At 38.8% G+C, this 16,083-nt stretch overlaps 1 protein-coding gene and 1 non-coding gene across 6 annotated transcripts in view; both read left to right on the top strand.

Moving 5' to 3' along the window:
• TMEM108 (transmembrane protein 108) overlaps window positions 1–16,083 on the top strand; it is a 364,869-nt gene that overhangs the window by 151,835 nt on the left and 196,951 nt on the right. The gene's annotated exons all lie outside the window — the stretch shown is intronic.
• Window positions 8,716–8,819, top strand: LOC123394606. The gene has a single exon (XR_006609365.1). It is a non-coding gene; the product is annotated as a U6 spliceosomal RNA (small nuclear RNA).

Genomic DNA, 16,083 nt, shown 5'->3' with positions numbered 1-16,083 from the left:
GATCCTGGCTGTATAATAGCTATCATTTGTATGTAGTTAAATGATTTGCAGAGTAGCATAACTCAGAGCTCCCAGCTGCATTTTGTCTATTTCTGGAAGTGTATGAAATAGTTAGCTGGGGATGTGGTTTCCAAAAGGTAGTGTGAGCATTATGGTAACATCTGGAGCTGGGTTTTCTCCCAACTCATCTGATTAAGTCCATTCTGCATCCAAGGAACTTAGATTTAATGGCTATTGCCTGGTTTCCAGTGCTTGTCTGTCAGTTCTTCTCTTTATATTTGCTGCAGTCTTGATCCTCTCAGCTGCCATACCCCCCCCCCCACAAAGAGTGCCAAAAGACATAAATATTCATGGGGGAATGAGAGATTCAGAAGACTGAGGTCAGGAGAACCCTGTTTCTGAAATGGGCTACTGGCTTCTTACCTTGCTTTCCTTTTCCTTCCACCCATCCTCTTAGAGCAAATTGTCCTATAAAGTGACCATTCTCTATCTCCTCCCTCCAGTAGGGGAAAATAGTAGTCTGGTAGGCAAGAGCCGGGAGAGGTGTGGGGAACACACATGAGCCCCTGGGATGGCACAGTGATTCTCAACCCAGCTTATACCAATGATGGCTAAATTGTCCCAAAATTCCTCATATATTCCAGGAATTAAAGAGGATAGGATAAGAGCAGAGAATTATAGGTGGTAGTGGCTGTCATGATCAACAGTAAAGGGATGGGGAAGGAGAGGCTATTGCTGTTTTCCCTGACCAGGCCATCAGCAACAATGCTCTAGAGACAATCATTTAGGAACTCACACTGCTGCTTCCTCTGATCCCTCAATAACTTTGTGCACCAGAAACCAGATTAAAAGGAATGGCAGTTGCAGTCTAGAAGACTATGAGAGAGGAAGCATATTTCCTACCTTTGCCTCCCTAAAGAGTAGGAGGGCAATGCTAAGTGGCCTAGATCTAAAGGTCTGAAGAATTTTGACACCAGGTAGGCCATCCTCCTCTACTCTCACTTTTTGCTTCCTCCTAAGTCCCATCAACACTGGCTGCCAGGTTTCCAAAGCTCAGGCTGCTGACAAAGACCCCATTCTGTCCCACAATGGGGACTGGTTCTCTGACAGCTATGTGTTTCAGCCTCAAGTTCCTGATTTTCAATTTTGTCACTATTCTAAGCAAGGATTTTGCCTGTTATTAATTATCCTTAGGTTTCATTTTGTGACTTCCAATCAGAGATGCTTAGTTTGGTTAACTATCTCTTTACAATGCTCCTTTCCCTTTCCCTGCATTAGAATTGGTCTCTTAAATCACATTAATTTATAGAACAGCCATCAAAGCTATCTATATGTGCCTACCTTTGCATGAAATATATTTAGTGCCTTTTTCTAGTATGTGGCAAGAATAGTTTTATTCATCTCAGCAGACAAGACCAAGTGTCAAGTCATAGCAAGGGCTATGGGAGCCAGTATTTCTCCCTGATTTGACCCAACACCATGAAGAGTTTCCTGGCTCCTTTAAAGCCTAGTTCTCCAGGTAATGGAATACAACAGTGATTCAACAGAATTCTTAACCCAGCCAGTCTCATGAGCCATTTATGGAAAGCCTGATACCTTGAACAACTGGCAGGTCCCTGAGTGAAGACACAGTAACCTGTGAGAATGAAGAGCTTTGTGTTAGAGCATGAGATGCCAGCAGGAGTCAGGGTGATATAATTAAAGAGACACTGAACTTGTGAAATTCCTGGGTTTGGGAGCATCCTTACTCTGCCAACTTACTGGCTACATGATAAAGTCAAGACCTTTAACCTGATATTCTTCAGTGTTAATGACGGCTTTGTATCAAGCACTGTGCTTGGCATTGCTGATGTAGTTAGAAATGTGACAAGGTTTTGGAACTAAGTGTGACAACCCTGGATATATTAGGGGGTTCTTATGAGAGTCATTTCTTTTGTTAGCTTTTAATTGTTCACAATCTAAGTATTATTTCTATGAAAAATAACGTGAATAAATATGCAGATCTATACAGAAGGTTTAAGTCCTGATAAGCCTATCATAAATTGAAAATATGGTCAGTTGAAAATTCATTTAATACACCTAAGCTACCAATCATCATAGCTTAACCTAGCCCACCTTAAACATGCTAAAAGCACATAGCCTATAGTTGGGCAAAATTATCAATCATAAAGCCTATTTCATAACAAAGTATTGAAAATCTCTTCTAATTAACTGAATACTGTACTGAAAGTGAAAAACAGAGTGGTCGTATGGATACAGAATGGTTTTTTTTTTGTATTTTCTTTTTCTTTTTCTTTTTTTTTTAATTTTTTATTTTTTATAAACATATATTTTTATCCCCAGGGGTACAGGTCTGTGAATCACCAGGTTTACATACTTTACAGCACTCACCAAAGCACATACCCTCCCCAATGTCCATAATCCCACCCCCTTCTCCCAAACCCCCTCCCCCAGCAACCCTCAGTTTGTTTTGTGAGATTAAGAGTCATTTATGGTTTGTCTCCCTCCCAATCCCATCTTGTTTCATTGATTCTTCTCCTACCCACTTAAGCCCCCATGTTGCATCACCACTTCCTCATATCAGGGAGATCATATGGTAGTTGTCTTTCTCTGCTTGACTTATTTCGCTAAGCATGATATGCTCTAGTTCCATCCATGTTGTCGCAAATGGCAAGATTTCATATCTCTCAATAGTTACCCTGAATGTTAATGGGCTAAATGCCCCTGTCAAAAGACACAGGGTATCAGAATGAATAAAAAAACAAAGCCCATCTATATGTTGCCTCCAAGAAACTCATTTTAAGCCTGAAGACACCTCCAGATTTAAAGTGAGGGGGTGGAAAAGAATTTACCATGCTAATGGACATCAGAAGAAAGCAGGAGTGGCAATCCTTATATCAGATCAATTAGATTTTAAGCCAAAGACTATAATAAGAGATGAAGAAGGACACTATATCATACTCAAAGGGTCTGTCCAACAAGAAGATTTAACAATTTTAAAGATCTATGCCCCCAACGTGGGAGCAGCCAACTATATAAACCAATTAATAACAAAATCAAAGAAACACATCAACAACAATAATACAATAATAGTAGGGGACTTTAACACTCCCCTCACTGAAATGGACGGATCATCCAAGCAAAAGATCAGCAAGGAAATAAAGGCCTTAAACAACACACTGGACCAGATGGACATCACAGATATATTCAGAACATTTCATCCCAAAGCAACAGAATACACATTCTTCTCTAGTGCACATGGAACATTCTCCAGAATAGATCACATCCTCAGTCCTAAATCAGGACTCAACCGGTATCAAAAGATTGGGATCATTCCCTGCATATTTTCAGACCACAATGCTCTAAAGCTAGAACTCAACCACAGAATGGTTTTAAGTTGCATTGATTGTTTATCATAGTGATTGCATGGCTGCCTGGAAACTGCAGCTTACTGTCCAACATCACAAGAGTACAGAATACCATACTGTAAGTCTGGGAAAAGATCAAAATTCAAAATTTGAAAAGTGATTTCTACTTAATGTGTATCACTTTCATGCCATTATAAAATAGAAAAATCTATCAGTAAGTTCAACTTACTGCATTGACGTGAGGGATATAATGTGCTTATTAAAAATAAATTTCATGGGGCATCTGGGTGGCTCAGTGGGTTAAAGCCTCTTCCTTCAGCTCAGGTCATGATCCCAGGGTCCTGGGATCGGGCCCTGCATCAGTCTCTCTGTTCAGCAGGGAGCCTGCTTCCTCCTCTCTCTCTGCCTGCCTCTCTGCCTACTTGCAATCTGTCTGTCAAATAAATAAATAAAATCTTTAAAATAAATAAATAAATTTCATGAGACTCACTTTTTTTTTTTTTTTTTTAGTAATTTCAGTGTAACAGAATTCATTGTTTGTGCACCACACCCAGTGCTCCATGCAATCCGTGCCCTCCCTAATACCCACTACCTGGTTCCCCCAACCTCCCACCCCCCCACCCCTTCAAAACCCTCAGATTCTTTTTCAGAGTCCATAGTCTCTCATGGTTCACCTCCCCTTCCAATTTACCCCAACTCCCTTCTCCTCTCTAACTCCCCATGTCCTCCATGTTATTTGTTATGCTCCACAAATAAGTGAAACCATATGATAATTGACTCTCTCTGCTTGACTTATTTCACTCAGCATAATCTTTTCCAGTCCCGTCCATATTGCTACAAAAGTTGGGTATTCATCCTTTCTGATGGAGGCATAATACTCCATAGTGTCTATGGACCACATCTTCCTTATCCATTCGTCCGTTGAAGGGCATCTTGGTTCTTTCCACAGCTTGGCGACCATGGCCGTTGCTGCTATAAACATTGGGGTACAGATGGCCCTTCTTTTCACGACATCTGTATCTTTGGGGTAAATACCCAGGAGTACAATTGCAGGGTCATAGGGAAGCTCTAATTTTAATTTCTTGAGGAATCTCCACACTGTTCTCCAAAGTGGCTGCACCAACTTGCATTCCCACCAACAGTGTAAGAAGGTTCCCCTTTCTCCACATCCTCTCCAACACATGTTGTTTCCTGTCATGCTAATTTTGGCCATTCTAACTGGTGTCAGGTGATATCTCAATTTGGTTTTAATATGAATCTCCCTGATGGCTAGTGATGAACATTTTTTCATGTGTCTGATAGCCATTGTATGTCTTCATTGGAGAAGTGTCTGTTGATGTCTTCTGCCCATTTTTTTACATGATTATCTTTTTTGTGTATGTTGAATGAAACTCACTTTTTCTTTTAAAAGCCATTTTTCTATGTTCTTACCTAAATACCTGTGAAGACTGCAGACTTATGATAAAGAGCATCCTCTGTTTACATAGCATATTTTCATATCACTCTTAGAAGGGTCAAAAGCAGTGGAGCAGAGTGACCTGAAGGGATGGGTTAAGGACAAACTTTAGATCACCTTTCCAGGGACATGAAGGGACTTTGTAAGAGCTTCTTTGCTCATTTGGAGCCTAAGACACAGCCCTTGGGATCCTCTTGAGAGAATAAATACCAAAGATAGATTAGGTCTTGGCACTCTTAGATGCAGTACACATTGGATGATTCAAAGTAACTGAGAAGAGCATTTTAAAATCATTAACTATAAAGAGAGTTTAAAAATTGACAAAAAGACATTGTCCCATTAAAAACTTCATGATGTATTGGTAAGTGAAAAAGTCTTTTAACTTTCTTGTATATATAATCTTACTCTTTGGAAAAGAAGTATTTGCTGTTATATAGAGAATATTAACTGTGGTTATCATCAGATGATAGGGTTCTGAGCTTATCTTTAGACTTCTTTGTATTTTTCAAGTTTTCTGCAGTAAGCTTATACTTCTTTTAGCCCCAGAAAAAGTGATTATAAACTAAATCCTAAAATATTATCTAGCAGGAAAGAGACTATGTGTTGTTGACTATTTTATCTCAGTGTTTAGAATATATGTTAGAATCACATGAGAGAGAGCTTACAGAACTACAGCTTTGTGACCCTCACACCTGGAGATGCTAGCTCAGTTGGACTGGTAGGAGACAAGGCTGCCAAGGAAAGTGGAGGCAGATTCTAGACTAAATCACACTGAAGAGTATCGGAGCCATCATTTCCTATTTAAAGTCCAGGTTCATTATAGCACAGGGCAAAATCTGTATTCCAGTTGAAAATTATCTTTCAGTATCCCTCTGTCTTGGTTTCAGTAGTAGTTCTATCTGGCAAGATATATCTAGTTCAGTTTCCCCTAAGATGCCTTTTAGGCTCCTGGGACTTGGAAAAGATGATTATCTACTTAATACCAATTGGCTATGTAGATTAGCCCCAGTGAGTAAAAACACAGTGATTTGAACAAAAGACATGATTAGCTGATTGAATAACCACAGGCCATCTTAGTGCAGGTGTAGTAGAGACAAGGGCTGGGTCAGATACTAACATTTCTATTTTCTTGGGCTGAATAACAATGTTTCATTATTTCAGTACTCCTCTGATGTTAATAGTAGAGAGACATGGAGAGAGGGATAACATATATAATAGCATTCATACTTAAAATTAAAATAACATTTTCCTTAAAGTTTCATGAAAAGAGATATGTTATTTCTCTCTACTTGTAGAGAATAGTAGTGTGTGCTTCTTGGGAGGTATCTTTAATAATTCAAAACTAAGCATTTGGCTCCGTTTATGACTGTGATGGAAAAACTAATATTCACACTGCCCATCTATGCATACACAGAACTGTGTTGTATAAAAGGCAAGGCTACCCAAATGCTTTAGACTATCATTTCAATTTTTGCTTAGTTAAAAAAAAAAAACAAACAAATTGAAAGATTTTGAGATGCTCCCTATTGAAAACCCTGCTGTAGACTCCAGGATCACCTAGCTCTCAATTAACTAAGGTATAAATGGGGAGAGGAAAGATTACAGATAATTTAAAGTGTAGTTAAACCAAAACTAGTCAAAATGTAGTACCAAAATTTTAATTGTAAACATACTTAGTTTAAAATGTATACAATATTCAGATAAACATTAACATTCTAAATTGTCATCAAAACAAATAATTTAGTATTGTTGGTATGCATGCAACTAAATATCATTTTACTTCCCCAATAAAGAAATGATTAAAAACAGAATTTTTAAAAGATCAAGGTCTGTTTTGGGGTTTTTTTTTTATGTGTGTGGAGAAAGAGAGATCTCCCTAAAACATGATAGACACATCTATTCATTAATACCTATTTCCGATAGTAGACATGCTTTAAAATATAGTTATTTGTGCAGAAATGTTGGGATTTTGTTTTTGGACAAATTATTATCTCTGCATACCTTTTGGGTATGGTGAATCTTCACACTGATTTGTTTACTTGTTAAACTGCATGTCACCCTGCCCTGTGTTCCTATCATTTAGGTAAGTGATGGAAGATGAGGCAACTAAAAGCAGTGAGTGTTATTAGCAAGAGATAGATTCTTTTCATTATTTCGCTTGGTCATTTGTAAGCCTGAGGTCATTGATTCAAGCTTTCCCCTGACATCCAGATAACTCACCACCAGGTAGATAGTGATAGTGGTAGCTGGCTTTCCATTAATCTATATCTTCACTATTGTCATTTGTCCACACTTGCTAGATACATGAAAGAAGTTAGCAAAGCTATAGGATAAACAGATAAATGTAATATGCTTTCCAAGACAGTTTTACTTGAGGATGTTGCAGGCAAAATAATATAATCAAGTTTTATTGATGATAAATTAAAATTTTTTCTTTATATTAAAGTGATATATACATATTTTGGGATATAAAGCAAAATGTGCTTACTTTTTAAAGATTAAACAGGAGACTTCAAGGAAATTTCCTGATCAGGCCACTTTCCACTGTGCTCAAGACTCCAGAATGTGAGACTGGGGAAGGGGTGGGGTGGTATATATTAATGTCCTCTTCTATTAGGTGCTCTGGGAAAGGATTGAGAAGTCCTGCAAGAGGACATGAAGAAAAGGAGCATAAAATTTAGTTAAATAGGTGCCCATTTAGTTACAGTTAGGATGGGACTCCACTGACTTACACTTTTTCTGAAAAAGCCTTGTCGGACTCCGGTAGGTTTTGCGGGCCGACAGGCACGAGGAGAGCGTCCGGGCCAGCCGGTAGCTCCCCTTGGGGCTGAGCGGGATGGCGAGTGTCGCGAGTCCAGGCGCATTAACGAACCACACCAGACTCGGGGGATCTGTCGAAGCAGGATCTCACTTTATTGAGCGGGGTTGCAGCTTATATTAGGTAGGGGATGGGAAATGAGGTCAGCGGGGAGAGAGCCTATGGGGTTTGGTTACGTAGTCAGTAACTGGGTAGGGTGTGTTGGGCGAGAGGAGGAAATATCAGAGATCTGCGGAACCGAAACCGCCACGTTGGCGCCAATACTGCCACCGTGGTGCCTTTTCTAGCTGGAAGAGAAGGCAGGCCAGTGCCATCTTTGCTGTGCCCAACAAAGCCTAACTCTTAAATGAGCCAAGCATAAATCACTGATTATCCTGTTAATGAGGACTTGAGATTTAGAGAATAGTGTAAAGAAATACAAATAGCTAGATTATAACAGTTTCCTGATAGAAAACCATTACTTTCCTCATTTACTTACTTTAATGTCTCATTTACCACTTTGGTGTCAAAAGTTCCCATGACTTAGGCATACCTGCCATCTTGCTGCTAAAGATACTCTATAGACTTTGATGATGATGACAATGATGATGATAATGATAGTTAAGACCTACATAGTGCTCGTTATGTATCAAGTGCTGCTCTAAGTGCTTTGCATTTAGGCCTCCCAACAACCCTATGAGATAAAATTATTCCCATTTTTTCCCATTTTACAGATAAGGAAACTGATCACAGACAGTTCAGTCATTTTCCTAAGGACATGTTGCCAAGGGATGGTAGAACTAAAACTGGACCCTGGGCAATCTGATTCCAGAGTCCTGCTTTTAAACACCAACTTTCTTCTTCTCATCACAGAAATTTTTAAAGATGTAGTTTTCACTAGGCTAGAATTCATGAAGTTGTTGAAAGTGATGTTAGAGAATTGCTTGTGTCACATGAACAACATTAACAAATGAGGATCTGGTAGAATTAGACAATCAGGACACAGTAGGCACTTCCAGAGAGAATCATTTGGCTAACAAAGGAAATAAAATGAAGACCTAAAATAGATTTTTTTTTAAATTACTTTCATTATGGTGCTTGCTTCAGCACATATACTGAAATTGGAATGATACAAAGAGGATTAGCATGTCCTTTGTGTAAAGATGATACACAATTCATAAAAGTACTTTCATTATGACTGTGCTATGAACATCCTGTGTGAAGTAAAGGATGTTGTATGGTAGATGTATTGGGCATTTCTTTTGGGAAACACATATATACAAACTCCAAAAAGCACTCCATTTATTCTTTATTCAGAGAATTAGTGACCTTTTCCCAACAGTTTTCAGATAAAGACAATCTGTAATAAGGAGATGCTTGAACGTTAACTTTAGTCTAGTTATTAACAGAGCATAGGAAGTTGTTGGTGCCAACCGTCAGTAAAGGTAGAGAGGAGTCTCATCTGTGATCAGTTGTCTTTTCCCAGAAAAGAAGAGCCTGAGTTGCCTTACCTATGTCCTGTCATTCCAGATTTCTTTATTTTTCTTAATCATAAGGAAAGAGAAATACACTCAGGGACTACATTGTTCCTTATGATTACTCTGACCTTGGAAACTGTGTGTGTGTATGTGTGTAATTTCACTCTAGTTGACAGCTTCCTTCCTTAGGTCTCTGCTTTTTGAGGGCAAAATCTGCTTTCTTTCTAAATACCAAATACTTAGGGTTACTTCATCACTTAAAGTTGCCCTTCCCACAGCTTAGACTTAGAGATTATCTTCTTATGAAAGACCCCACTGCAAAAAGAGAAACATTTTTAGAAACATTTAAGAGGAATGTATAAAAGGTTTTCAAGGAATAATTTTGCTTAAAAAAAATTCAACTTTGAACAGACTGCATCTAGAAGCACAAACTTGAGTCCAACAGGAGCGATTATTCGTTATTACCATATTGATCTTGGACTTTGAACATTGGAATAGAGATTTAATCAGCTAACCAACATAAAAGTAGTTCTGAGTCCACTCTTGGGAAGTTCTCTTATCGATTAGTTTGACAATGACCAAAATTAAATTTCGTCTTTTATGCTTTGAATCTTGAAAATAAGAAGATGGTTAATATTGAAGCAGAATCTAAATATTCAGAAATCTTTTTACCCAGAGCATTTAGTCAAAGTTACTGTAAGCCACAACAAACCTGTGGCAATACCCTATTGTCTTTGAACCCCAAATCTTCTTTGCCTAGTACTCCCTCTAGTAGATCCCATACTATCTAGGCAACCCAACCTTGGTGTGCCACCAGGCTGTCATTTATCTGTCAAATATGTCAAGGTCCAATAGTTGTCTGCATGCATTTGACTACCAGCTTTTCATTCCAACTTGAATGGAAGCAGAATCCTTCCTTCCCACTGTAGATCAGTTAACTAGACAGCATTGAGGGCAGGGAAGATGAACTTTTCCCTTTAGCACCGATCCTCCTAAGCAGAATATAAATGATTAAAATTAGCTTTTCATCAGGAAAATTCACAGGTTTGAGTCTCCCTGGAGAGTCCTTTGATCTTAGATGTCACTGGGCTCTTCAAAAAGACCTGCTGGGGATCACTCTTTAAGGAGAACAGCCTGAGATTCCAGTGTGGATTTGTTAGTGGCCACATCTATGGATTAGCAAATCATGAGAAGGGAATCCTAGGAATACCAAAGTCATTAGGTAGTGGCAAACTATTGTCATGTTGCAGGTTTTTTTTTTTTTTAAGAAGATTGGTTTATTTTAGAGAGAGAGGGTGTGGGTGAGCAGGAGGAGAGGGAGAGAGAGAATCTCAAACAGACTCTCCACTGAGCATGGAGCCCAGTGTGGGGGCTCCATCTCACAACCCTCACAACCTTGAGATCGTGAAATCAATAGGCAGATGTTAAACCGGCTGAGCCATACAGGCATAGGCATCCCTCATATTGCAGTTTTTATGTCTGCTGGTTTGACGGTTCACGGTAAGGCATTTTCTTCCCATGATATAAGTCTTGTAGCCTTAAACACTGCATTAAGCATTTATTTCTGCTTCAGCCAGAAAACCATTTTTCTCTTATCCCAGGTGCATAGGGCCTAGCTAGAGGTATGCTGAATATAGCTGATATTTCAATGAAGTCTCCTGAAAGCCAGGCATGGTACTCCTTGTATAATAGCGCCCAGGTGAAATATGTCTTGATAAGATAGTATTTCTTTGAGAGGTGCACCTGAGTTTTGTCCTTTCTTGAACCAGCAACTTCACTGCACTGTCTAGTCCAGACATCTTTATAGAAATAGTAGATGTTTATCTTTAGCTAAAAGTAGAGAAGCCTTTCTAATAACAACAAAAATGTTAGTTGGGAATGTTGGAACCCTCACTCTGGAATGATTAAGTAAGTAAATATATACATAAAAACAAGTAAATACATCTTTTCACAGATATTATACTAATACATCTTCCCCTCCTCCCCTTTAACTCTTGTCTCATTGCAGCCCATCATTCTTAAGGCATAGTGGGCTTGAGGCTTCAGCATAGGAGACTGGTAAGACAGTGGGTATGAAAGCAGGCAGTAAGGAGTGAGGAGGTCTGTTAAATTATTTTATCTGCTCCATAGATATATAGAAGAACCTAGAAGGTCCAGCTCATGAGGTTCTTCTATAGTGTGGAGACTGGAATTAGGAAGAAGGAAAAGATGATATAAAAAAACAAAATAAATGTCTGCCTCTGTCCTGGCTAGGGTAAAGATGGGAGAAAGTAAAATAAAAAGAATGAGGGAGGGACACCTGGGTGGCTCAGTTGGTTAAGCAGCTGCCTTTGGCTCAGGTCATGATCCCAGCGTCCTGGGATCGAGTCCCACATCGGGCTCCTTGCTCGTCAGGGAGCCTGCTTCTCCCTCTGCCTGCCATTCTGTCTGCCTGTGCTCGCTCTCTCTCTGATAAATAAATAAAATCTTTTTTAAAAAAATAATGAGGGAGACAGAAATGTGTGCAAGAAGGGCATCTCCACGGTTGCTCTACACTTTGGTGTTGGGAGACTGAAGACTTCAGAGATGCGATGCAGACTCAGGGTTCTGTCTTTGTGCTCTTATTGGGACTGGGGAGAGGGAAGGAGCACTGTTCTCTACAAATCAATATGGAGCAGCTCAATTATCACACAGCAAGTTTTCTGAGATGAGAAGCAGAAACATCACAGCAGATGTTGGGGTGGACCACTGGGCAAGGGGCTGAATGGCGCAGTAGCACACTCTGATGTCTGCAGCCAGCCAGAGCTGAGAGAAAGCTAAACAACAAAGGGGCATTGGCAAGACCTACCTGGGAGCATTACTGGAAGTAAAAGAAGGGACCAGCCTGGTACTTTAGCATCAGAGGCCAGAAAGACACATGGTGACAGGGGAATTAGAAGCATTACTGCAGATCTGTGGGTACCAGGCAATGCATATGAAAGACTGGCACAATGCCTGATGATTACTCCCAATACCCATCTGACACTGGGGAGGGCTGGGTACCATTCTAGTAAGAGGGGAAGCTGTCAGGGAGTTTGAATATTCTCCAAAGGAGCTATTTAAATTACTGTTTTGAACTAAAGTGTAAACTGGTTGGGAAATTTAGTCACAGTAAAAGGCATTACATCAGATGTGATCAGAACTAATTTTTTAAAAAGTGGTTAAAACAGATTCATCAATAATTATATTTATATATATATCTTAAACATTTTATGTTAATTTAATGTAAATGTACATTCATACAGCAGTCTTGTAATGTGGGGCCAAAACCTTTTTATTACATATTGGTCTTCCAATTAGAGTTCTTCTTTCTAACGTAAATTATACCTATAATTTCTTCTTCTATAATTTCTTTTTTTTTTTTTAAGATTTTGTGTATTTATTTGAGAGAGAGAAAACTATCAGTGGGAGCAGTAGAGACAGAGGGAGAAGCAGCCACCGCACTGAGCAGGGAGCCCAATGTGGGGCTCAATCCTAGGACCCCGGGATCATGACCTGAGCTGAAGGCAGATGCTTAACTAAGTGAGCCACCCAGGTGCCCCTTCATCTACAATTTCTAATTGTATTTTCTTTACTAAGCCAATAACTCTTTAAGCTACTTGCAAAGAAATTTGAGTATAGAAACTTAGTTTTTTTAATAGTTAAAATTTATTTACAGTTGTCTTGATACCTGATTGAAAGCATTGTTAAAGGAAACCCACCTTAATTAAGTCTATTCAAAGTATTCAATTTAGCTTTCAGACAGCCCATTGTCTTCACATTTTTTTTTCCTATTTTGAAGTTTGTTTAATTATATAGCTAAAATAATAAGATGGTCATAAACAAATTTAGTGACACAACTGATCCTTGACAGCAGAAGGAAACCTGTTACCTGTGAGTTCTCAGTGCACCACAGAAAACAAGCAGTATGATGTGGAGAAGGAATACAAGGTGCTGATTAATTCAGCCAGTTGGTTAAATGGAGATTGGTTAAGAGCAAATATGTAACATTTTCTCTTTAACAGCAAATGAGGGCTCAAAAGGATAGCCTAATTAGTTATGGATAACATTTTAATTTTTTTAATTAAAAAATTTTAAAATTACAGTTTTCCCTGCATATCCAAATTGCATTCTCTGTGGATTAAACTTTGAAAGCCCACTTATACATTCTATAATGAAGTAATCAAACCATGAACATGTATCACTAATTTGTACATGGATATTAAGTGGAAAACTGATTCTCCTCCACCCTCCACCCCGCTAGTCCTTTTCCATGATATTCTTGATTGTATAACGGTATGTAAACCAATAAGGTTTTTGTTTCTTATCTATAGAGTTTATCCTGGTTTCTGATTACATACCTCCGGAAAGGTCTTTTAAAATAAGTTCTTCATTGCTGTATTTGTAAGGAAGTTTGCTTCCTGCCACAAGTCCTCCAGAATTACAGCTGCCTTCTCTGCCACTTAACCCAGGTTTGGCTTGGCTTTGTTGCTCTGGCTTTGTCTATTCTTAATCTGTGCCCTCTTTCAATGCAGTGACCTCTTTTCTCTGAATATAGAATAAATAAGAAGGGATATTTTAAGGTACTTTTGGTTGGGAAAGTGACTTTCTGATTGAAGTGGGGGGGGGGGGGGTTCCAAGCCACAAGTGTTGTTTCCCCCATTGAATTGATATATCAGTGCTTTCTACTGAACTCTTAAACTTTTCTTTGCTCTTCACCCTACCTGCACCGTGCCTATCTCCAAAGGTGTTCATATTTACCATTTCATGTCCAGGACTAGGCAGGCTTCTTGTGTTCGATGCTCAGGCACTATCTATCTATGCAGTGGCCTAATCCCAATTCCCTGTGGTCCCCTGAGCCTGAAGTGTAGCAGGTAGAAGGAAGAATTGGGAAGCTCTTCCTTGACATTCTGCCCATGTGTATTTTCGCCTTTTCATTTGCAAAGCAAAGATCCTACAGGCTAACTCCTGGCCATGGCACTGGGGGGCACAACTGAATATTTGTTGTTTTCTCCAGCGATAGAAAACTTTCCCCCCAATAATAATTAGCTGCCTTCACTATGTTTGGCAAATGAATTGAGGACTTTTTCCAGCCTGTCAGAGGATACAGATTTGAGAATAGGGTTGACATCCTTTTCAGCTTGAAGGATCAAGAATAAGAACCCATTTTTTTGCTTTCATTTTTGTATTTTCACCAGAGCCCACACTGTTCACTTCATGAGGAACAATTCAGGGTTGCTTCACAGTGTTGACACTATTTGTGATCCATTTGTAGCACATTCCTGACTCTTATTTTCAAAACATTGGAGGTAAGAATTGTTCAACTTCCCCCAAACCATTTGAATTGATCCTACTGTTCTGTTGCTATTTTAAATACAACTTGTAATTAATTCTTTACTGCCCTAAGTCTGAACCATGTCTGTAAAGCCATGTCACATAAAATGATTTTAAAAGGAAGAGCATCAACCACTGTGCTGGGGTCAATTTTTAATACTCTGAAAAGGCTTAAAAATCAAAACCCAGTTTAAAACTTAGTCTTTCTTATTTGTGAATAGAAACAGAAATATCAGTTGAGAGCATATTGTGACAAATCTGTGGAAAATGTGTCCTCTATTGATTTGTGCAGTTATCCCTGGAAAGAACATATAAGGAAGTTAAGTCTTCCCAATCCAAGTTTCCTTTTGATGAAACCTTGGCAACAAGGCTGGCAAGTCTTAAAGAATAATTTTGCTGGATGATGCAAGCTTAGAGGATATGATATTTTAACTATCATATTCCTTCCAGACATCTGAGGGTTTAACATGCAAATTAGAATATAATTTCTCCTGTGTGTGTATGTGTTCATGTTCTGTCATACTGAATCACTTGGTCATATCAGAGAATTAGACTTTAGGCAAGTCAGTTAACCTTTCTGGCCTGTCTTCTCACATTATAATGTAAGGAACTGCACTCTGTTTTATTCTAAGTGTTTCACAATAAAAATGCTTTTTTTTCTCTTGGGAAAGAATTTTGAGATCACATGCTTCTGTGTGCCCTGCATATGCAAATTACATCGACTAAAGTTTTAGCTCTGAGAACCTGGGCTAATAGAATGCACATGGGCTATTCTCTTAATGTCTGATATATACATATGTATGTATGTGTGTGTCATATATGTGTGTGTGTAAAGTGAAAGGGAGGGTGTCAAAAAATCTTTTTTTTTTTTTTTTTTTTTTTTTTACTAAATATTGGATCCACACCAAACCTGATCTTCACCATCACCCACCACTACCCACCTTCATTGTTGGAGATTCTGTAATAGAATGGTGTCACAAGAACTACTGTACGGTCGAGAGGTAGGGAGAAGAACTTTGGGCCTGTATTTCCCAGGGCTGTCACCAACTCATTAACAGAAGTAGTGGTCTTGAGGGTGCAACAGGACACACAGCTTGGCTCTCCCAGCAGTTTCCTATCCGCATTTGGGAGAGTGTTCTAGCTTACTTTAAGCTTTACATATATCCAAGCAACAAACACTGGAAAAAGAAAAAGAAACAAATAATTTTAAAAGATCCTGATGGCTCATGTGCCACTTCTTCAGAGCCATTAAAAGCTGTCTTAATATGCTAAAATGAGAACCACAGCTAGTCTTCACCTCCTTTCTCAATTCTCACACCCCATTAAGATTGAAGCTAGTTTGTCACATTGACACTGAGGAATGTTATTATTCAGAGCTGAATTAAAAAGGGAATTTATATAGACAAAACCAATAAGCCAAGCAGCCTTGACATTTAATTTTCTTGGAAACCTTTCTCATCGAACCAGGAATGTCTGCATACTACACATTTGCAAAATGAAAAGTGGTATAGCAGGAGGATAATCTCCTCATATAAATGATGAGTAAATAATCTGGAGGAGATTAGATGTTTTCTCCTTGCCTTGTCCTTGCCCTCTACCCTGAAATGACATTTATGAGTGCCATTTATTTTACTATTTTTTTCATAGACATGG

This window comes from Mustela putorius, unplaced genomic scaffold (assembly GCF_011764305.1).
Source record: "Mustela putorius furo isolate JIRA1106 unplaced genomic scaffold, ASM1176430v1.1 tig00003834_pilon_pilon_pilon, whole genome shotgun sequence".
NCBI lineage: Eukaryota > Metazoa > Chordata > Mammalia > Carnivora > Mustelidae > Mustela > Mustela putorius.
The sequence above is the reverse complement of the archived record's forward strand: the minus strand, read 5'-3'. Positions and strand labels throughout refer to the sequence as shown.